Genomic DNA, 24946 nt, shown 5'->3' with positions numbered 1-24946 from the left:
TCCCATCACATCCATTAACCCATTCAGTTTATTGATTACAGACTGGGAATCATAATTTGAATGCTCTAATTCAATGGAGGATAAACATCATGATACTTCATATGTCACTTTTTCTCAAGAATTTTTTTAAGTAATATCATTAGGCTATTGATGTATTTCCAGGGGACAGGCTTCAGTTCACATGCTCTAATGAGATATTCTTTTTTGGAGATTTATTTCAACGTATACCTAACTTTGCATTACAGTCTTCTGGAAGTATCCCATTTGCAAAAGTGGTAAAATATAAAAAGTATTTTGACTTTTCATCACAAATAGAATCTAAATGATCTTCAATAATGTTTTTGAATATGGGGTTACCAAATGTCAATTATTAACTGACTTTTAAGGGAATTCATGTCATTTCAGCTTTGCTCAGCTATATTTTGGGCACTTACTATTAAATTGCCCATGGCCCACGCTGTGTAAAGTGAGCACTGAAAGAATTAAGTTACAACACCATCCCTACCATAGTTGTGGGTTGAGTGAGTTCTTAAGCAGGTGCGGCCCATTCAGGTAAGAGCAGTGGGGTCTGGTGGTGGGGGATTCGACAAGGGAAAATGAAATAAATAATTAATTTTCCCTCATTGCCTTCTGTTGAAATCACTCCCCACCCGGCCCCACTGCTCTTACCTGCATGGGCTGCTGCTGGTCTTAAGTAGTTGACAAACTGGGGCAGCACTAATTTTCACCTTAGAAAGTGGCAAATGGTTGATTGTGACAGAGACTTTCAAGGCATTTGCCGCTCGTTGTTTGAAATGTAGCAGCATGAGCTGACATGAAGCAAACAATAGAACATAATACAATGACATACATAGAGTAAAATAACGATAGAATTAAACTGTAACAAGGCACATCACAACAAAACAAATCAGAAGACAATACTGTAGTGCAACACAGCAAAGTCACATGCAATATTGTAGCACACCGCAGCACGAAAAATACCAAAACACATTACCACCACAAAAGTGCACTCAGTAAGTATGCACAAACTTTCTTGTCAATGTGACTTTCAAGGCATTTGCCGCTCGTTGTTTGAAATGTAGCAGCATGAGCTGACATGAAGCAAACAATAGAACATAATACAATGACATACATAGAGTAAAATAACGATAGAATTAAACTGTAACAAGGCACATCACAACAAAACAAATCAGAAGACAATACTGTAGTGCAACACAGCAAAGTCACATGCAATATTGTAGCACACCGCAGCACGAAAAATACCAAAACACATTACCACCACAAAAGTGCACTCAGTAAGTATGCACAAACTTTCTTGTCAAATATTACCACCTTCAGCATCTGTTGTTCATAATTCTTTGGCAAAAGGTAATTGAAAAAGCACTACCTTAACATACCAACAAGGACATGAAATAACACCAGTAAAAATGTATTATGATAAAATTACATACAGCGTATACTGCAGCGTATTTAAATTACCTTATTATAGTCAGTCGTACTTCAAATACCCATATCCATCACATCAATTGTGTTTTCCAAACTGGAAAAAGTACATTAACTAACATAGTGAAAATAATAACCCATCAATTGAGACCTGGTAGAAATTGGGTTACTGGTTGACTGAGGTGTGAGTCCTGTTCAAGCAGCAACCACAATCTAGTTAGGGTAAGGTGCACGCAAACACTAGATTAACCTATGCTAATACTCTGTAGCTTCAAGCTTAATTTAGAGGTAATACGTAAAGTATTTGTGCAGCACCTCAAACAGCAAAACAGTAAAAACACTGCACAGAAAGGATCCCGCACCAGGTTGATAAATAGTCCTCATTTCTATACAAGACCGGAAACTTTTCATAACTGGGGCAATATTGCACTCCAGTAGTCCTTGTTTGGTCCACTAACCACCTTTGTGGAAAACTATAAGCAGGGCCGGCATTTAAGGCAGTGTGACTGGTGCGGCCGCACTGGGCGTTGACCTGTGGAGGGGGGCGCTGTGACCTTAGGGGGGCGCTGTGTTTGGCAATTTTTTGCAGGTAGTAGTGAGTGAATCGGAAGATGCGGTTATGAGACATCGGGGCGCCAAAAGTGACTGTAGCACCGGGCATCACCAACACTAAAGCCGGCCCTGACTACCAGTCCCAGATGCATCATACCATATGAATTCAACCATGGCTTTTGAGGCAAAAAAACACTCAAAGAGCTCCTCATACATTTACGAACACTGTGTAATCCCTGTGATAAAAACACTATTTCTGGTGTTTCCCACTTTAATGCTATCTTCATTTAGATTTTTGAAGTATTCTTTAAGGAAAGAGATCACAAAGTGACTGTCTCAAACCTCATGCATCAACTACACTTCCCACCAGCACGTAGTCAAAGCTAAATGTATGCCAGGTCTTCGAACACGATTTCCAATCAGAAGAGCTATCACAGGACCTTAATCCAGAAGGAGACCGTATCACCCTGGTTGTAACCAGAAACTAGCAGGGTCCCAACGGGAGACCATTGACAAATGGCCAACATTCTGAATCAATGTCCATGTTTGTAGCCGCTCTTAGCCACTGGCCACCAGGTCTTGAACCCACTGACACGTTAATCCATGCCACGTTTCACCTAGTGCGCTGTTAGCAATGTTTTTGCCGGGTAGGTTGTCCCTACTCGATGAACACTCCAAATAGTCTACTTTGAAGGTAGCGCAGGTGTAGCCTTACATGCTTGCAGGGACACTGCACGATGCATTCTTCAAAACACACCTTATGTAAGTCCTAATCAGCTTGGTTTTTAAATTCGAACACTTGATGTAAAGTCATCCCAACCGTGAATTACGTGTTATCTCCACGTTGATGCATTTTTGAGTAAACCGCACCTTGCACATTTTATTTATTTCTTTTTGCTCAAAAAGACAACATACACTAAGACATGTACAAAAATAACAAGCACTCTTCATGGTGCTCACTGGCGACTTCCTGTTAGCCAAATCTGATTATAGCCTCCTTGAGTGCACACGCGACTACCCTGAGAAACAGAGGTGCAGGTATGCCTGTCTCAGCCCATCTTCTAGTAAGAGTCATGGATGGCATACCAATACAGTTTATACTAAAGGGCAAGGGTAAGCCACATATGAAGTGCTGTTACATCCAAAAAAACATGCCATAAAACAGACAAGGACTGCTCTTCCCCAAACCCATGCACAGAAACATATAAAGTGGTATGTCTTTTGAATTATTATCTTGGCACCACCACACTTAAATTTAGATGTGCAGGTTCCCTGACTCACAGCATTTTTTGTATTTCCAGCTACTGACTTTCCAGTGCTGGATGACGCGAAAGAAAGCGCCTGGCACCATTGACCCTGCCAATACTTCTTGAAGTTGGAGCCACTTTTGGCACGCTTCGAATGGTATGTCTACCATGGAGCTCCCAGTATTTCACTTCATGTTCCATTTCCACTCATGGCTATAAAATGTCACCCATAGCTAGAAATGTGTAACCTTTGATTGCTATTATTGTTGGACTCGTCTTCACAATGAATGCAAAATGTGAATATATATAAGGTGGAGACATAACTGTAAAGTTAATATGTTTTCTGTGTAGTAATTTTGTATATATATTTTTTGCAATGTGATATGTATGTAAAGTTGTCACTAGTGCATATTATTTGTTGGTCACACAGTATAGAACACACTAAGGGTGGTGTCTGAAGTAAAGATACTTAACGAAGTGAAAAGCGTTTCCATTCAAGGCATGTCCTTTATCGTATAAGGTGATGGTGCATTGATTCACACCAAATATATGTGTGTGTGTGTGTGTGTGTGTGTTTGATTTGAGTGGACACAGGTGTAAGAAAGAATACAAAGCCGTCATTGGCTATTAGAGACATGGTTACTTTGACCTAATCTGTGACAAGTTTCAAAAGAATCTGTGGTGTAGGGCGTATATACATTTTAAATGCATTAATTTGATCCCCGCCCCTTATTACCTCAGTTGGATTATTCCCTGTCATGATGAACTCTCTAAAAGTGCTATTTTCTTAATTGTGATTCAAAATCGAACTTCACCATAAGTTAGGATTTTAAATTGGGATTCAAGAGACACCAGACTTAAACCAGCCATATCTTCCCATGTGGAAATTACACTTATAAAAGGTAATAGGGAGGGGGCATGGCTATGTCGTGCATGGAGTAAGACGTGTTTGCTTGGGTCTTCTCTCCATGTCGCCTGCCTAAAGTTGCCTACGCCAGTTGCCAAGGCCCTGCTTGGTGTCACACTGCTGCTAAAGGTTTGGGGGTACTTCAGGACGCCCATGGTCAATCCTACCTGCCCTGCTGGCCCAATATCCCATGCTGTCTCTCCACTGAAGCTCTGTATGTGCCATCTTGGGCAACCCTCACCACTGTGCGGACTCCGCTGACGGCCTCTTACTCGCCAGGAATCACAGCGGCGAATACAGTGGCGGGCGACGACCCATCTGAGATCCATCTGAGATCCCACGGTAGGCGAGAGCAATCAGGGCAGCGGGACCGATGGGCGGATATCATGCGCCGCCTCCTCATCAAAGCCTGGTTGCCGCCATCTTCAAGAGGCCCCCCGCGCGGACCTCGCTTTGCAGAATTCTTCAAGCACAGCGGCTGGAGTGGGGAGATCCCCGCTCGTGGAATTCTACACGGGGAATAGTCTGGTGTGGCGAGACGCTCAGTTGTGCTCTGTGGGCCTGTGACTTCGCATTGAGGCTCCACCCTGCATCGGGAGTGTGTTGCACCGCGGACACCACGAATGAGGTGAGCTGGGTCCCAGAGCTAAGCAGGAGGTAGTCTTGGGATCCGATACTACAGCAGTCCATCCAACACCACTTTGGGGGACAGTATTCAGTAATTTTTCCCCAGCTCTGGACGAAGCATCTCTGGGGCTCCTAACCAAGGGCACCTGAGCCTCACTTTCGCCCTTTGTGGAGACTGTTACTGGGGACACCTGATCAATGTCTGGATAGTCCTGATGGCTGGTCCCTGGGGAAAGGGCTGAAGGCCTTCAACTTTTTGTTGTCCTGCAGAGTAGAGGGTGTATGTGTGGAGGACAGACTGGGGCTGACTGTTGCACCAGTGGCTGGGAGCGAATGATGAACAAAGCAACCTCCTTGTGGATTTGCATTCTTGTAGCATGTGAGTTTGCTCTTAGGGGTTCGGAAGAGAATGGATGACTCCTCCTCCTGCCACTACTTGGGCCCAGCTTTCGTGTCTTGTCCTGATCTGAGCCTTGAGATAGACAGAGGGAACCTATCATACGCTTCGCTAAAAACTGGTGCTTCCTGCCATGACTAGAGACTCTGGGACATACTTGGTGGACCAATAGACTCTTTGTGTCACAACTGTCTTACAGGTACTGTTGACCCTTCCACACAGTGTGTGCCACCCCCCTAAACAACTTGGAAGAAGATCACCACTAGGGGCGGAGGTAGTTTGCTAGCGTCTCTCTGGAATCCTTCTTTTGTCCTACACCTTCTGCGCTAGCTTTTTGCGGACACGGAAGGGGTGTGGAAAACCTGCGGCATGGCAGCACTTTTTTATTTCTCCCCCACTCTATTTGTTGGACTCCAAGACAGTTTACATCGTCTGAGTGTACTGAGTAAAGGGAGCTCTCCCTTGTGAAGGGCTTGAGTGACTGTTGCCGGTTTTGAGGTTCCCCCTGCAGCCCCTCTGCTGACTCCCACCCCTGAAGGGAGCGGATCTGTCGCATTTGCCATGTCCTCTGTGGAAAGACTCTGTTCACATAGTTGCTACACTACTATCCCCCATAGTCCTGTCATGCCCCCCAAGAATAAAGCCAACAAGGACCCTGACGCGGCCTCGTCCAGAGATAACCCAGTAACCTCTCTATGGTCTAAAACTGGCACTCATTCGCAAGACGCCCCCATACCTTCTGCGGCTGCTCCTGACAATGTGGGACTGTGGGTCCCGATTACACAGGCCTTCATGGTGTCCTTCCTTCAAGAGATCAAGGACGAAAATGGCTTCTCAGACAGGATTTTAAGGATGGCCTACAAGACATCTGCAGGGAGGTCACGGAGATTGGCGAAAGGGTGGATGACCTCAAACGCATGATAGATGCTAAATCCGAGGATCACAAGAGCTTGTGGAAAAGAATGACTGACCTTAAGGACCAAAACATCAGCCTACAGCTGAAGCAAGCTGACTTGGAAAATCGCAGTAGGCGAAACAACATACGTATTAGAGGAGTCCCAGACATCATGGCCTATATGGCTGACCTCTTCCATGCAATCCGGGAGGGAGAGGAGACGTCACCCCCTATGCTGGACAGAGCTCATCGGGTACAGGGTCCTCGCAATAGACCTGACTTTATCCTAGACATCCTCATGAGAGTGCACTTCCTTGCGGACAAAGGGGTTATTTTGAGAAAGGCGCAGGGAGCCAAAGAGATTTCTTACAATGGTCTGTCAAACTAGATTTTCCAAGATTTGCCTGCAGCTACTCTGAAACGGCATAAGGAATTCTCTGGGACCTTAATATCAAGTATCAATTGGGCCATCTCTTTGATCTGTTTGTCACCTGGGAAGGAAAGCAGCGAGCCCTTCGATCGCTGATGGAGGCAAAGAAGCTTTTCCAACTCCCGATTGAACCTGAAGATGCCAACCTTCCCACTTCCTGGGAACGTCCTGGAGGACCCTTACGCCCAGACTGCTCCACGGTTGGCAAGCCGAAGCACAGTGGACGCCTACAGGAACAAGACTCTTCTCAGGCCAAGCAGGAAATGATCAGTGATATCAAAGCCTTGACCGGCTCATCTTCGCTGTCTCGGTCACCGGCCCACACAGTATAAGGTTACTGTAACTCGTTTCTTCTCTAGGTGTCTCGACGCCACCCATGTTGCCAGGACTGTGGTAGTCCCAATTGGATTCCACTCCTAAATGGCTCTGATCAGTTGGTTTCTGGTCATTGGACAGCACACGCTGGTAATACCAGACCGTCACCAGGAATACACTTGCTGCGGGGAAAATCCTCCGGGCAATGACGCCTCTCGAACCATCACTGGCGGCATCGGCGGCGTGCGGACTTTACAGCTGATCTTGCACGATTACAGGCAATTGGATGCAGACACCCACAAGATTTCCTGCGTTAGCAGCCCCCTTCTTATACAGGGGTCTCTCGGAAAGTGACTTTTACTGAATAGCCTGTCGTTTGGACTTTGGGCTATTCCACAGGAACTCAGACACTGTTTGGCTCAGTTGGCCATTTAATTTGGTGTTCTTTGTTTTTCTTCTTTTTTTCTTCTTTCACTCTTCTTCTCCTGCAATTATGCTAATGGAGGATAGCAGATTGGCCTGTAGAGCTCTTAAACCTGTGGGAATTCTTGGGAGATACCTAGCAAACATGGATATGTTGAGGAGCCTCTGTAGTATACTATTGTGTTAAAGGGTGAATATGGGGAGGCTGCAGCTGAAACTGCTGTGTTGGCTTAGACATAGCTGAAGTGAATGGTTCATTTAGAATGGACCCGGCTGACCCTCTAAAGTTTCCTTCATTGAATGTAAAGGGACTCAACTCCCCCAATAAATGGTGCCACGTTTGGTGGTATTTCCTTCCGCATGATCCTGACATCATATTTCTTCAGGAGACCCACCTCCTCTCCTCTGATACTCATCTCATGACTCACCCTAAATATCCCTGAAAATGTTGGGCTTGTGCCTCAACCAAAAAGGGTGGTGTCACGTCTCTGGACCTCACAAAGTACACAGGACGCAGGTAGGAGGTTATACCTTCTTTATTATCTATGTGTACACTGCTGGTCATGCATGCATCCTCTCCTCACTTCTTGTCTCCCCAGACTGCCCATCCCCACACCCTTGACTGGATGTGGTGTCTGGTTCCCCGCTCTCCCCACTGTCCATCCGAGGTCCTAGTGCCCTTCCCCAGGTCACTACATCTCTCCCTTTTGTCTCAAAGAAATGCACATGCAACTGCAAGTCTGCCTCAGCACATGCTGGTGTGCTTCTGACCATTTCTTCTATTAGTCATTTAGGCCGTCGGCATGCTCTTCTTGGTCTGGCCTCCCTTTGTTGTTCTTCTGCTGGTCCCTCACTATTGAGTGTTTCCTGTCTGTTGCGCTCTGACCCTTCTCGTTCCGTTGTTTCATCATCTTGGTCTTCTTCATTCATCTCCTTCAGTACTTTGAAGTGTGAGCTGTTCCTTGTTATCCTCTGGTGTTCTGACTCTGCCGTAATCATTGGGCCCTTCATGTGTGTTACTGTTAGCGGGTCTTTGGAGAACATGCTGTCTGATTTTCTTTGTTGTCGTTGATGCACTACCACTGTGTCCCCTTCCTGTATGAGTGACGGGATGGCGTGTCTCCTGGTGTCTGCGTATTTTTTCATCTTTTCTTTCGCCTCTCTGTTTTTTTGCTGCAATGCTGTTGTGTTCTGGTGCAATGATCGCTTCAACTTGCGGTAGTCTTGTCCTGCTTGTTCTTCCCAGTACTAGCTCCACGGGCATCTTCGTGTGGAGCTATTGGGTGTGTTTCAGTAGTCACGGAGAATCTGACAAAGAGCTTGACCAAGTGATATCTGCCGCCACCTTTGCTCTTTGAACGACCTTTTTGATGTTCCCCATGAACCGCTCTACCATTCCATTCACCTGAGGCCAGAGAGGAGTCATCTTCCTGTGACTTATCCCTAGGTAGGCCATGAATCTGCGGAATTCTTCTCCTGAGAATGAAGGCCCATTGTCTGTTTTTAGTGTTTCTGGTGAGCCCTATGCTGCAAATATGTCTTCGAGTATTGATAAGGTTGCTGCTGCTGATGTTGATGACACAGGGCGCACTATAGGAAATTGCAAATACTCATCAATGACCACAAACAGATAATTGCCTGTGTCCAGTGGGCCACAGAAATCAGCTGCCAGTGTTGCCCAAACTGCTCTTGGAAGTTCAGACATTTGGAGTGGTTCATGCTTAGCTGGTGATCCTGTCACTTGATAGAGACGGCATGTCGTGATGGTGTCTTTGATCAAGCGCTCCAGGTCAGGGAACCATACTTTCTCTCTTAGCAGTTTCCTAGTTGCTACTATGCCTCGGTGTGACTCATGAGCCAAATTTACCAGTTGCCGCCTGAGTGCACTTGGTATCTGTGAGAAAGTGCCATCTTTCTTGCATTGGTATGCCACCACTTTTTTCTGCACTGCTGATGTACTTCGACTGAGTGTGCCCTGGGTTCCTGCCAACCAGGTACCCAGGGTCTGTGTTCCTTCCCTAAAAACTGTGTTGAAACTAAAACCCAATTGCCATCTCTGGCCACCTATCAGCCCAGAGTAAATGGTACCCTAGGTACCCAGGGCATGGTGACCAGAGAAGACCCCTGAGGACTGCAGCACTTATTGTGCCACCCTCAGAAGCCCTGCACCCTGACACCCACACACTGCCTTTGCAGGCTGAGTGTCTAAGTACAAAACTAAACAAAGAGTCCACTTGGCACACATCCTTGTGTGCCATGCCCACAGAACACACTGCCCTGGCATACTTGTCACCCCTCTAGCTGGGTTCCATATGCCAGAGGAGTGGGCACAGGTGCATGAGCCCTGTGCCCCTACAGTACCCAGGGCCATTCCTGGGCACTGTAAGTGCAGTGATGCCATTAAGAGTAAATGGTGCTGGGAGGTTGTCATTATGAACTCCACAGCACCATAATGGCTACACTGAAGACTGACAAGTTTGGTACCAAACTTCTCAGCACATTAAACCCACACTGATGCCAGTGTGAGATTTAATGTAAAATTCACCAGAGGGCATCTTAGAGATGCCCCATGAAAACCTAATCTACAATCCACGTCTGGGTTGAGTGGCTGCAGAGGCTGCCACACAGCAGACATGTTGCTGGACCCCTGGGTGGAGAGTCCCCTGCTCTCTTGGGCCTGCAACAATGCACATCCTGGGTTGAGGTGCTAGGTCTCCTCCCCTAGGATGGGCAGGGGGAAGCTTCAAAGGCATGCCGCCTCTGTGAGCTTCTCCAGACCATTTGCTGTACCCAGAAACTGGCCCCCACCAGTTCTGACCCACACTCTGGCGGGAAGACTGGCGGGAAAAACTACGTCAGGAATAGGGGTCTGCCAGCCTGTGCCAACACCACCCCTCAGATGGGGGAGACGAGGTGAAGAACGACCCTGGGCACCGGCCATCTTGAAGATGGGGAGCCCTGCCCAATCACAGCTCGGGTCCTGCCCCCCTCCCACAGGAGAGGAGCAGGCTAGGGGGTGTACCCACCCTAGGACAGGGACCTATTGGTCCCTGCCCTTGCACTACTTGTAACACCCCTAAATTCAGAATTTAGGGGCTCCCTGAACCTTCCATCCTCAGATCCTGAAAAGAAAAGAAGAAAGAAGACTAAGAGGAAGAGGACCCGCCGGGCAGCTGCTAACAACAGGACGACTATTACAAAGCTACCCCTAATGAGAGATAGTGCCTCTGTGCACAGCTTGAAAAAACTCAAACTGTTCATGCCAAATAAAAATCATGCGTCATAAACCAAATATAGTGTAAACTGCTGCCTGTGATGTTAACTGAACAGGTGCCATGCGTGTATTGTCGATGGGTAAGTGAGGCATTCGAAAAAAATTGTATGCAGGACGTTTAATTACTGTTTGACCTTTGTCGATCTGCACGTAAGTGTGGGGAATTAAACGCTCGGCTAGCGTGTGTAATGAAGATCATGCACGATGTTGGGTGCTGCTTACATTTAACTGGCCGTGAACTTCAATTCATAAAATGCAGAGTTAAAAAGAAACCGTGGTTCACTCACGCGAAAACGCCGTGAGTGTCTGATCGGCCTGTCAATTAAAAATGTGTTCAGTGAGATGACATTACCCTGTATCAATGAATAAATGTGTACAAGCAATCTATCACATACATATGAAAGTACATTATGGCATCTTATGTTCGGAAATGAGGCAGCGCGATGCAAACAGATCAACAGAAAAGATTTACTTATAGTAAAACAGAAAACTGAGAACACTCATAAGGTAGTGGTTTCTAAATACACCATCATCAGCCAAAAATTCAGGAACATTATTTTAAAACACTGGCCATTACTGAGCAGAGAACCAGACTTTCAAGGACTATTTTCACCACCACCAATTTTCGCATTCACTAGGGGTCGTAACCTCAAAGAAATCCTCACGAGATCAGTGGACAAGCAACCTACAACGACTTACAAGGGATTAATGCCATGCTATAACTGTAGCAACTGCCACAATATCATTCCAGGGAATTACACTCACCATCCAATGAAAGGTAATAAGATCAAACTTAAGGTGAACGCCACATGTAACTCATCAAATGTTATCTACATGTTGAAATGCCCCTGTGGCTCCTGCTACGGGGGACACACGGAGAGGAAAATACGGGTCAGAATACTGGAGCACAAGAGCAACATCAGAACAAGAAATACCAAATCAACCGTAGCAGCCCACTTTCTGGAAAAAAATCACACCGTCGCACAAACAAAGATCATCATCTTAGAACAAATCCAACCCACAAAGAACAATAAAAACACACTTCTTAAACGAGAAATCTACTGGATCTGGTATATGGCCACGATGCAACCAAACGGATTGAATGACAGGATGGAGTTCTTATGCTATCTTTAATTGACTTGAATGTACATTGGTTACACTCTGCCTCATTTCCGAACATAAGATGCCATAATGTACTTTCATATGTATGTGATAGATTGCTTGTACACATTTGTTCATTGATACAGGGTAATGTCATCTCACTGAACACATTTCGAGTGATAGGCACACATTACAGCAGGTTTACATTATACAAACAATCTTCCAACATGGCGACCGTCTTAGGGATTCCCAAAGCAGTCTGTCGTTTATTTTCATTATTTTCACCATGTTAGCCCCGATTCAGTACAACCCCACGAGCGAGCCACACTGACAAACCAGCACACGCGGGTGCCCCGGCACAACGCAGCGCTATTCCATTGCCCAAGTAAGTACCTCTCCCGAGGACATGCCAGCGGCATGATATCGATTTTTCGGACCAAGTAAAGTTTTTGGTTCTGGCAGCACTTAACACTTATTTTTAATTGACAGGCTGATCAGACACTCACGGCGTTTTCGCGTGAGTGAACCACGGTTTCTTTTTAACTCTGCATGTTATGAATTGAAGTTCACGCCCAGGTAAATGTAAGCAGCACCCAACATCGTGCATGATCTTCATTACATACGCTAGCCGAGCGTTTAATTCCCCACACTTACGAGCAGATCGACAAAGGTCAAACAGTAATTAAACATCCTGCATCACAATTTTTTCCGAATGCCTCACTTACCCATCGACAATACACGCATGGCACCTGTTCAGTTAACATCACAGGCAGCAGTCTTCACTATATTTGGTTTATGAGGCATGATTTTTATTTGGCATGAACAGTTTTGCACCGTCTGTTTTGAGCCAGATAGCAAGATAACAGAAATTTACACACTTATACTTTCTTTACTTGTAGAGTGTTCCCCTGATGAAGGGCGTTATTTGAGCCCGAAATGCATTGGGAAAGCAAATAATTGGTGATGATGAAATTGACATGATATATCGGAGGATTTACACGAATTGTGAAATGCAACCATGAAGCAAAGGAGTTGAAAAATAAAGAGACTAAAAAGCAAAAATCGTTTTGGATTTAAACAAACTTTATTGATTTTGACAACTGATATAAACCTTTGCGTTTTTTCAAGCTGTGCACAGAGGCACTATCTCTCATTAGGGGTAGCTTTGTAATAGTCCATGTTCACTTCACGCTGTGAGGCACAGACAGCGTTACCTCCGTAGCACGCTACAGACCATCACAACGATCTAACTACAGATCAACTTGGGCTGTGCGAGACCTACACCCCCATTGTTAACAACAGGACGACAACAACTGACTTGGCCCAGCCCTACCGGCCTGTCGATCCTGGACCCTGATCCTGCCTAAACCCCGGGGACTCCTGTGGACAGCAATCTTGGGACACCCAGAGGACCTGCCTGCCTTGACCCTCTTAAAGCCTGGGACTCCCATCAGTAGAGGCTCTGCTTCAACAACCCCCCTGGTGCTGGCCAGGAAGCTCCGGACCAGCCCACTCTGCACCCGCCGAGCTCGGCCCATGACCGAGTGATCCAAGACCACGAGGACGTCCCCCCGGTGACTGGGACCTGAAGTACAGTGCCCAAAGACCCTCCACGACGAACTAGACGATGCCTGCAGACTCAGAACCAGGGGGTCCACAACCGCGACCAGCTGAGGGTAAGCTTTTCCGACACCCAAAGACACCCCTGCACCCGCTGCCCTACAGCCCCCTGTGCCTCCCTGTGCTCCAAGATCCCAATTTACCTCTCGACGTGCTGTTCGCCATTGGAGAGTCTCCGCCCCGAGCCTGAAGCCTTTGTTCCCTTTTTACCTTTTCCATTGGATAACAGTGAGCACCCGACGGCTCAAAAGCACCCTGCACCCAGCCGCCTGAGTACCGCTGGCTGTGCCACCTTTGTCCTATACTGCTTCCCCCTTTGTCCTAAGCAAGTGACCTGGAGCCCATCTCCCACAGCCGCGTGGCCTGCTAGCCAGCAGCCACCAACCGGAGGCCCCCTGTCTCCCATTAGATAACATTGGGCCTAACTACCTCTGCACCCGGCCGCCCCTGCGCCGCTGAGGGTGATCCAACTGTACCTATCTGACACTGGGGGACCCCTGAGTCTATGCCCAGAACCACAACTTCAACAGTCGAGTACTCACCAGGAAACCGGTAACTCACTTACCTGCCATTGAATGACATTGACCAGGTTTGACTCGAAAAATCTTCTGTCTACTTTTGAAAACATAAAATATTCATATAAAATCACCCGAATTCCGAAATACTCACCTTTGATCAGAAGAGGAGCCAGTACTGTACCCGGTAGCCCAGTACTGAACCGCAAAAGTAATCCCTAGCGGGTTTACTAGTAACTTGTATTTTCTCCATAGGAACACATTGTCTGCTTTTCCATGACATTTCTTTTGTGTCTTCTTTTGAAAACTAGAAATATTCTTTAAAAATAATACAAAATACTGAAACGTAATTACTTACCTGTTTTAAGTTGAGTTCCCAGTGCTGGCCCCAGAAGCCCACTACTGGATTACAAAAGTAACAAGATCGTACTTTACCTGCAACCTGAATTTTCTCCCTTTGGATAACATTACCAGACTTCTGTTGAAAAGTTTCTAATTGAGAACTTTTTAAATAGCTTTTTATTCCTGAAAAATCACTACAATACCTAAAACATTTTTGCTAAACTGTTTTCAGCTTAGACCCCAGGTGTGAACCTAGGAGCCAGTCCTGGAATTACCAAAGTAATCTACAGAGTAATCAACTGTGTTTATATCAGGAAATCTATTGTACTCAATGCTAAATTGTGTGTAGAATTGTGTTGCCGACTGCAACCCCTGTACCTAATGTATTTACAAAGTTTACTGCCTTTCTGCAAAGTACTCATCTGAGACCTCTCATATTGATACCAGTATGTTTTGGTACCCGTTGGTTCTAGAAATAAAACAACTATATCTTTTGATATAAAAACAATTGGCCTGAAGTTCAGTCTTTGAGTGTGTGAAACCTTTTGCTGACTGAGTGTGTACAACAAATGCTTTACGCTGTCCTCTGGTACTGCCTTGATGCTCGACCAAGCTACCACTTTAGAGAGTAAGGTCACACCTGGCTTTAACCTCTGTTATACCTCTGGGGTTTGTGGACTCTATACACACTGTACCTTATTCTGGTCCAGTATATATAGAGCCACTTTCTCACAGTATCACTATCCTTGTCCCATGCATCATTATTCCTGTATCTGTGTCAGACAGTTCTTCATGAATCTTCTTTAGAGCCAGCACTTCCGCCTTGCACACTCCTTCTCCCCATGTGCAGTTACTGTTTACGTGTCTCCACTTCTGCCGTCTCATTATCTCGATGGCCATTTGCAGAGTGGCATCTTCCTTGGCCTCCGTTGCTAGCTCCGCTAGTGTTATCAATGCCGGTGTGTTTTGCTTGAGTATGAAATTTAGGTTTTCTTCTGCCATCGACGTCATCCCTTGCGCCTGTGGCAGCGGGTGTCGCGGCATGTAGTTTGCCAGGTTGTGTTCTTTCCTTGGCTTGTACACAATTGGGAAGACATAGTCCATCAGCCTTATGCTCAAGCGCTCAATCCTGGGTGGCATTTTGGCCCACGGGCTGCCATAGATAGTTACCAGTGCCCGGTGGTCTGTTATGATGGTGAATGACTTCCCGTAGATTAACATTTGATAGTGTTCACACGCACACACCACTGCTAGGCTTTCCTTTTCTGGTTGAGAGTATGCCTTCTCAATGTCTGTTAAACTTTTACTTGCATACGCCACAATTTTCCTGGGTGAGTCTCTCCTTGGCAGATGCTGCGCTAGTATTGCCCCCGGTCCTACCGGGCTGGCATTGACAGTCAGTTCAGTGCAGAGTTGCGGGTCGAAGTAAGCGAGATGTTCCACAGTCATCAATGCTTGCCTGATTTCCTCGAAGGCCTTGTTGCACTCCTGAGACCAGATGAACTTCTGTCCTTGTTTAGTCAGCTCTCTTAGCGGTGTGCTCACCGTGGCGAAGTCTTGTATATATCGAGCACAGTAGCTGGCTAGTGCTAGAAACAATCATACTTCTGCGACATCCATCGTCGGAGTTGCGTTCTTCAGCATTTCTACTTTGCTGGCCTTTGGCCTCATCCCTTGCTTGGAGAATATGTGTCCGAAGAAGACCAATTCCCCTCTCCCCAGCTCGCATTTGTCTCCATTCAGTGTTAGGCCCGCTTTCTCCAGTTGCGTACACACTTGACGCAAAGCTGTGTCATGCTCTTTGTCTGTTTTTCAAAAAAACAGGATGTCATCTCTATAGTTTTGGCTGTTCTGTACTGGCCGTATCACCTGCCTTATTGTCTCCTGGAATATCTCCGCTACCGATGAAATTCCGAAGCTCAGTCGCTTGTATCTAAACAGACCTAGGTGTGTGGAGAACGTCGTGATGTAAAGGGACTGGTGATCAAGTTCTAATTGATGGTATCCTTTGCACAAGTCCAGCTTCAAGAATCGGCAGTCCCAGTGAGACAGCTGATCATGTCGTTAGGTGTGGCCCCGGGTGACATTCCCTTGCGATTGCTGTGTTTGAGATTCTATTATCTACACAGATGCAGATCTTTGAGGTGTTCTTGTTCGGAACTGCCACAATCGGAGACACCCAGGGTGCTGGCCCTTCAGCCGGTTCAAATATGTCTTGTGCCAGTAAGCTGGTTATTTCTTCTTCAACTTGCCGTTGTAGGTGAATCTGTACTCGTGTATGATGTTGAGCCACCGGCTTGATTGCTTCATTGATGTGCAATGCTATTTGTTTTCCTTTCAGTTTACCAAGACTCTTCAGTATGGCTGGGTATTCTTGTAGGATGTTCTCTTTTCTGACATGTGATACGTCATTGCTAGTAGCCCCATCACTTGGGCGGTCACATTGCTTAGTAGGCATGGTGCTGGGATATCGCCTTTGAGCACATGTATTTCTTCTTGGTAGGACTTGCCTTTATATGTTAAAGTCTCTGTGAATTTTCCTTTTTTTCTACTGTGTTTTGAGAGCCCCACGTGAACACGTCTATGGTCAACGGTAATAGCTGTAGCTTCACTTTCATTTTCTTGTACTCTGACATGCACATGATGTTGCATGTTGCTCCACTGTCAAGCACAAACTTAGCTTGGCGTCAATGTCCACGGTGGCAGTTTCCTTTATTTGCTGCTCCTCCACGAGATGAATGTGCTCTGTTCTCTTTTCTTCCTTGGGCACATCTGACATCAGATATAGTCTAGCCTCCCTCACAGGTACTGCTGTCTCCTCTGATTTGCCAGAGGAGCTACGATTGGCCATTTCCATGTATCGTGCGAACCTGTTGCTGGTCATCCGTGGTCTCATTGTTCTGCCCCGCTCATTTCTGAATTGCCTGGTCATGCACATGCTTGAGAAGTGGTTGTCCCTGTTGCACTATCTGCACTTCTGGCCCATTGCTGGGCAGGCACCGATGTGTGGGATTTCGAGGCCACATCAATAGCATGTTTGTTCGCTCTTCTTTGGTGGTGCTGGCGCCTGTAATTCTTTATTTAAAACAATTCCAGTGTCATTCATGCGCTGACGCCACTCTCTTCTCTTTTCCCAGCTCCATCTGTTTGGCATGCGCTGTGGCCCGTGCGAGCCATCCTTAATATCTTTTCCAGCGTAGTTGGTTCCATTAGAACGTGTGCTCGGAACTCCACTGATTGACACCCTTCGATAATACCCAATCCTATTGCTTGCTCTTTGTCAAATTTGTCAAACTTGCAGTATGTGACCAGTTTTCTCAATCTTGTTGCAAAGTCGTCTAGGCTTTCTTCTCCTTGTAGGCAGGCAGTGTTGAAAGTGTACCTCTCAAAATCAATGTTTCGTTGAGGGTCAAACTTCTGCGTGAGACACTGTATCACTCCTTTGTAATCCACTGTTTGATATGCAGGGAACGTTAAAAGCAGATCTTCAATTTCATCCCCTGCAAGATTCAGAAGCAGATACAGTTGTTTGCTATCCGGGACGTCGGTGGCGCGCATGTAGCGCTCACATTTTCTGATCCATCTTTCCCATCTGATGCCTGCTTGCAGCTCCGATAGGCTAAATGGCAGGGGTCTGCCAAATACTGCTTGTGTGCTCTGCTTCTCATCATTGTCGCTCATTTTCTTTCTTTGGCGCTCTCCTGCCCCTTTTCTTTTTATTATTTGTTTGTCCCTTTGTTTCCACTGTTTTTCTTTATTTCCACTGTTTCTTTCTTCTTTTTATGTCTTTTACACTTTATTTCTACTTTTTTTTATCTTCTTTGAGCTTGTCCTTTAATCTTGCTCTATTATTTTTTTCTTTAGCGGGCGGTTTATTTTGCCTTCACTACGATCACCTGCATTTCCTTACCGCTTTCTCTGGCGGTTGCGTGGGCTCCCGCGTCTCTTGACACTCGGATCAGGGTGGGCTTCTGGCTCCGTTTTCTTTCCTTTTGTGCAGCGATCTGTCCTTTCTTTTTGGCCTGCGGACCAGGGTGGGCTCCTGGCTCCATCGTTCAGCCTCTCATGGAAACAGGGCTTCGATGCACACGTCGGTGGAAGAGGACTTCGGTGCACACGTGGGTCTCCTCAATCCGACCTTCGTCGCCAGTTGTCACATCTCTGGACCTCACAAAGTACACAGGATGCAGGTAGGAGGTTATACCTTCTTTTTTATCTATGTGTACACTGCTGGTCATGCATGCATTGTCTCCTCGCCTCGTGTCCCCCCAGACTGCCCATCCCCACACCCTTGACCAGATGTGGTGTCCGGTTCCCTGCTGTTCCCACTGTCCATCCAGGGTCATATTGCCCTTCTCCAGGTCACTACAGGTGAGTTAGCTGTTTTCCTTAATGCCGGATGGCCTGTCCATAGTGTTAGAGCTACAATTGACGAAAGTGGGAGGTTTTTAAAGATACAAATACCCTGGGGTATGGGAACCCTGACCCTTGTGAACATTTATGCACCCAATCAGAACCAGAAAACATACTTGTGTACCTACCTATATGACCTCCTTCACTCAGTCTCCACACCGATCATTCTTGGGGGGATTTTAATTTGGTCTGGAACCTGGAATTAGCCAACATGTTCCACCTAGGTTGGCACCAAGCACCAAGATGCTCCTTGGAGTGATAGCTGCGCTATACAAGTGTGTTTTCCATTCCATTCCATTGGATCATACGGCACATGCCCTCCACAATACTGGTGTAATGTCAGCAGTTCAAAAATATGCTATCACGGACCTGGGACTAATAGATACATGGAGAAACTTAGTCATACTCCTGTATTGATTCTTTCTTTCTTTCTTTACCATTATTAAACACGCTTGCCACTGCTGAGATTTCGGACATCTCTTTGTTGGACCATGCGCATCTACTGATACCTCTCCAGTCCCCTAGGTCTCATGCGGAGACCGCCCCTAGGTGGTGGTTCCTGCCTCAGGTTCTACGAGACCCTGTCAACATAGCTAACTTCCGGAAGGAGTTGGAGGATTTTTTTTTAGTGAATGCTTTTACAGACACTGCTGAGGCCATCCAGCTTATAATGCTACCATCCGGAGGGTTATTTCTACTATCTCCATTGCGAGAATCTGTGAATCACCTCCAGCCATCCCTTTGTACTAAATGTCTACTCGCGGAAGCACGGGTCAACTACATTTACATAGCACCAATAAGGCGGAGAGATTGTTACTTGCCCTTAACCAGAAATTCTATGTGGGTGGAGGCAAGGTAGGGACATGTCTTGCACGGTGTCTTCGGGCTCACAACGCGAGAGCACATATAGCCAAGCTCAAGCGCCTGGATGGTACATGGGCTATCTCAGAATCCAATAAGTCTAGGTATCTCTCAGATTTTTATGGAAGGCTTTATGTAGATGCTCCCGGCACTCACAAAGCAGTCAGGGAATTTTTGGACTCCTGCCCTTGGGACGCTATTAGGGCCCATCATAGGGGCCTTATAGACGAACCTATTTCACAGGAGGAAATGGCGAAAGCTTTGAAACAACTCCCAATGGGGAAATCTCCAGGACCCGATGGCCGGCCGCTAGCCGTTTTTTGGATCTTTTACCCGCAACTCAGAGAACACTTATTACACCTTTTTAACAGTTTTACTGAGAAATCAGGCCTTACTCCGACTATGGCGGAGGCAGAGATCGTCCTTGTGCCAAAACCCGGCAAGGTTCACTCTCTCCCCCACTCGTACTATCCCTATTGCCCTCTTGAAAACAGATGCTAAGATCTAAACGAAGATTCTGGTGAACCGGCTAGAGCTCCAACTTCTGGGTCTGATTGACCCTGATCAGGTCGGGTTTATTCAACAACGGCAGGGAGCAGACCACATTTGTCGATTTGCCCATATAGTGGAAAAAGCACAGATCAGGGATATACCGGCTTGTTTGGTGTCCCTCGACGTGGACAAAGCATTCAATCGGGTAAATTGGCAATTTCTTTGGGAAGTCCTACGGATTGTGAGTCTGGGCCCACAAATGACCTCTAGATTGATGGCCTCCTACACGCATCCTACCACCCATATCCGGTTTAACGGATGCTTCACTGCTTCCATCCCAATTTGTCTGGGTACCAGACAGGGATGCCCTCTGTTCTCTGTGTTATTTGCCCTCGTGGAACCCCTTGCTATTGCCATTAGATGCTGAAATCTGTGGTATTCCTTTTGGGGGATATGATCATAAAGTTTCCCTTTTTCTCAGATGACCTGCTGCTTTCTCTTGCCTCCCATCTTCCTCTCTTCCACCGTCAGCCACACTTTTACGATCCTTTGTGATAGCGTCAGGATTCCTAATTAATCTGGCTAAATCTCCAGCACTCAACCTCACCTTATCCGCCTAGGAGGTTCAGGACCTAGAAAGTTTACTCCCTCACCAATGAACAGAAAAGTCAATCAGATACCTAGGATTAGATTTGACTCCCTCGCTTTCTTCTTGGACATCGACTAACTGGCCTAGATTTAGAGGGGTGATACGAGAGGAACTATGTAGATGGAAGGGTCTCCCATTGGCATGGCTGGGGAGCATTACCGCTTTAAAAATGTCACTTCTTCTGAAGATCTTGTATTTATTTCTATCCCTCCCACCCTGATACCTCTGGCGGACATTCTTTTGCTTCAGCAGGAATTCCACTCTTTCATGCGGGGGCGATTGCTGCCGAGTTTTTTTAACAACATCCTGATATCACCTTGGGATCGAGGTGGGCTCACCTGTCCTAATCTTTTGGAATACTATTGGGCATGCCACTTTCGGTACAATTCAGAGTGGGTAGTTCGAGAAAGGGTGAAACATTGGTTCCATATGGATCGGGCGGTTTCCTGTAGGCCGTTGTGGGACCTGGCATGGCTCTCTCGTGGAGCATGACCCCGTAGTGCCTACATTGCGACTCCCACTAACACAGTCCTAGAGATTTGGGACAAATTGGTGGTATCTCGTGGGTTGACTACTTTCCCCTCCCCTAATACTTCCATTGTGCGTGATCCCATGTTTCCCCCAGCATTGCAACCTAGGGCATTTGGCTCGTGGTCTGACGGGGAATGCCGGGTCATCCAAGACTTGTTTCAAGGTGACAAACTCCTTTCTTTTGATCAATGCAAGTGGTCCTTCCACCTTACAGAGGGTGCTCAGATGCAATACTATCAGCTACGGCATTGGTTTCTTTCGGATATTTAATATTATTCAATCAATCAATGCATTTATAAAGCGCGCTACTCACCCGTGAGGGTCTCAAGGCGCTATGGGGGGAGGGGCGCTGCTACTGCTCGAAGAGCCAGGTCTTGAGGTGCTTCCTGAAGCTGAGATGGTCCTGGGTCAGTTGTAGGTGAGTGGGGAGTGAGTTCCAGGTCTAAGCTGCCAGGTAGGAGAATGATCTTCCTCCAGAGGTGGTTCTGCGAATTCGTGGGACGGTGGCGAGGGCGAGGCTGGTAGAGCGAAGCTGGTGGGTGGGAGTGTAGAGCAAGAGTCGGCTGTTGAAGTAGTCGGGGCCCATGTTGTGGAGCGCTTTGTGTGCGTGGGTGAGCAGTCTGAACGTGATCCTCTTGTTGACGGGGAGCCAGTGGAGGTTTCTTAGGTGGGTGGATATTTGGCTGTGACGAGGGATGTTGAGGATGAGACGTGCGGAGGCGTTTTGTATGCGCTGGAGCCGAGTCTGAAGTTTGGCCGTGGTTCCTGCATATAGGGCATTCCCGTAGTCCAGTCGGCTGGTGACAAGGGCCTGGGTGACTGTTCTTCTGGTTTCGGTGGGGATCTATCGGAAGATTTTTCGGAGCATTCGCAGGGTGTTGAAACATGAGGATGAGACAGTGTTTACTTGTTTGGTCATCGAGAGGCAGGAGTCCAGGATGAAGACAAGGTTGCGTGCGTGGTCAGTGGGTGTTGGTGCGGTTCCCAGCACCGTGGGCCACCATGAGTCGTCCCAGGCAGATGGGGATTGACCGAGGATGAGGACTTCCGTCTTGCCTGAGTTGAGCTTGAGGCGGCTGCGCTTCATCCAGTCTGCTACCTCTTTCATTCCTTCCTGGAAGTTGGTTTTGGCGGTGGCTGGGTCCTTGGTGAGGGAGAGTATCAGCTGGGTGTCGTCGGCGTAGGAGATGATGTTGATGTTGTGTTTTCGTGCGATGGTGGCGAAGGGGCTCATGTAGATGTGGAAGAGTGTTGGACTGAGTGACTGGAAGGGAGGGAGGCGGACTCTTTGGGTTCTGTTGGAGAGGAATGAGGTGATCCATTCTAGGGCCTTTCCTTGGATTCCAGTGTTGTTGAGGTGGTGTATTAGGGTGTGGTGGCATACGGTGTCAAAGGCTGCAGAGAGGTCCAGAAGGATGAGGGCGGCTGTTTCCCCATTGTCCTTTAGGGTTCTGATGTCGTCGGTGGCTGCAATGAGGGCGGTCTCAGTGCTGTGATTGGCTCGGAATCCGGACTGAGAGGGATCGAGCGAGTTGTTGTCCTCGAGGAATGCAGTCAGCTGTTTGTTGACGGTCTTCTCGATGACTTTAGCCGGGAATGGGAGAAGAGAGATGGGACGGAAGTGTTTGAGGTCCTTGGGGTCTGCTGTGGGTTTCTTTAGGAGGGCATTGATCTCTGCATGATTCCAGCTCTCAGGGAAGGTTGTGGTGTGGATTTGGAAGTGTAGGTGCTCGGCGGAGGAGATGGTGTCTTCGGTGTTGGTCATGACGCTGATGGTGCTCCTGTAGATGATGGCGATCCCTCCTCCTGTTTTGTTGATGCGTTCCTTCCTAGCGATTTTGTAGCCATCCGGGATGGCTATGGCGATGTCGGGGGCTGAGGAGGCGTTCATCCAGGTTTCCTTGAGGAAGGCGACGTCTGGTGTTGTTGTGTCGAGGAGGTCCCAGAGTTCGATGGCGTGCTTGTGGACGGAGCGGGTGTTGACGAGGATGCACTTGAGGTGGTTGTTGATGCTGTTTGCTTTGGCGGGCAGGCTACGGGGTCTGAGGCAGGTGAATTTTCAGGCTTGACAGGTTAAGGGTCCATGGGTGCGTCCAGGGGTGGCTTGGTAGCAGGTGGGCGGTGGTTCGGTGTTGAGTGCTTTGAGGGCGGCGCTGTCGTATGTCACTCTGTTGGTTTGGAGCCGGCGGGAAACAGGGGTTCTGGCACTGGGCGCGGTCCAGGCGCAGACGGGTGCTGACAGGCTTGCCTTTGGCGCATCTTCGGTGCGCCATCGGCGCGCCCGCTGCGCGCGTCCGCTGCGCTCCCGCGCAGTCTCCTCCATATATGGCGAACTGGGAGAGAGGAGCATCTGGGAGGCGGGAGCAGGGCGGCGAATGGGTGTAGGGAAAGTGGGTACAGAAGAAAAAAGGGGCGGGCCACAGGGGAGCAGCGGCGGGGGGCACAAGGCGGGAAAATACAATCACGGGCACAAAGCGGGAAAATACAATCGCAAGCAAAAGCGGGAAAATACAATCACGGGCAAAAGCGGAAGAAATACAAACATGGGTAGAGCGAAATGCACAACAAATGCAGGGGCACAGAAAAGCAAACACAGAATACTTATGGCGCAGGGGCAGCGTCAACTAGCGGAGCAGCGGTGAGGTCCTGGGGGCACACAGGGAGCCGTGCGGTGCGTGCAGCGGCCGGCCCTGCAAGCAGGGTCAAAGGTCACCTTGATTGCCTCCCTCTAGGTTACATGCCCTGCAGCTGTTTGACGACTCCCTTGAACCTTATGTGAGGGGTCATAGACAAGACTCTCCAGAAGCAACTTCTTTGTATTAAAGGCTTCATCTTTCCCTCTACCTCGAGACCTTTGCCCCCCTCCGACCACAATCTATATTTAATGCAACTTCCCTTGCTCTCTCACTTAGTTGAGCGGTTTGGCCCCCTCCTTTTTCATACTCTTTTTCCTTTCCTTTCCTTTCCTTTCCTTTCCTTTCCTTTCCTTTCCTTTCCTTTCCTTTCCTTTCCTTTCCTTTCCTTTCCTTTCCTTTCCTTTCCTTTTCTTTCTTCTTTTTTATTGTTTCACTTGAACCATGTGCCCCTAGATTTGCTCAATTTGATCTAATGAGTGGTTTAGTCCACGAGTCAGGTGAGCTGGCAATTCTTCCGGTTGCATCATATTAATCACCTGATGCTGCTGCCTAGGAAAACCTCAATAAGACCTTAGTGAGATCTAAGGCCTCCCGTGTGTCTTTCTTGAACTCTGGGAGACTCTAGGTAACTGTCACAGGTTCAGTTACAAAGTCTTGCCTCATGCTTTACTTCCTCCCTCCTCCCTGCCAATGTATGGTAGGGTGTGAAGGTACTAACTCCTTTCTTTCCATTTTATTTGTAATACTCTGACACCCACATTGAGTGACAATTTTCTTTTGTTTTGTTTTATTGGTGGGGCTATATAGGCTTCACCTGTGTGTCATATTTTCAATAAACAGAATTGAATCAAAAAAGGTAATAAGGCAATCCCAGCGTCATCCTGTGGGACATATGAGTGTTGCTATAGTGACAAACAAATGTAAGAGTTTTTTTACTAGCAGAGCATTTAAAACTTAAAAGTACATGTCCTGCTTTTTAACTACATTGCACACTGCCATCAGGCTGTCTATGGCCTACCCTAGGGGTGACATGTGTATTAAAAAGGAAGGTTTTGGCCTAGCAAAAGATTTATTTTGCCAGGTCGAAATGGAAGTTTAAAACTGCACACACAGGATTTGCAATGGCAGGCCTGAGACAGGTTTAAAGGGCTACTTAAGGGTTTGGCACAATCTGTGCTGTAGGCCCACTATCATCATTTAATTTACAGACCCTAGGCACATGTAGCGCACTTTACTATGGACGTATTACTACATTAAATATGCCAATTGGGAAGGA

Source organism: Lissotriton helveticus, chromosome 4_1 (genome assembly GCF_964261635.1).
Source record: "Lissotriton helveticus chromosome 4_1, aLisHel1.1, whole genome shotgun sequence".
Taxonomy (NCBI): domain Eukaryota; kingdom Metazoa; phylum Chordata; class Amphibia; order Caudata; family Salamandridae; genus Lissotriton; species Lissotriton helveticus.
Note: the sequence above shows the minus strand (reverse complement) of the source record.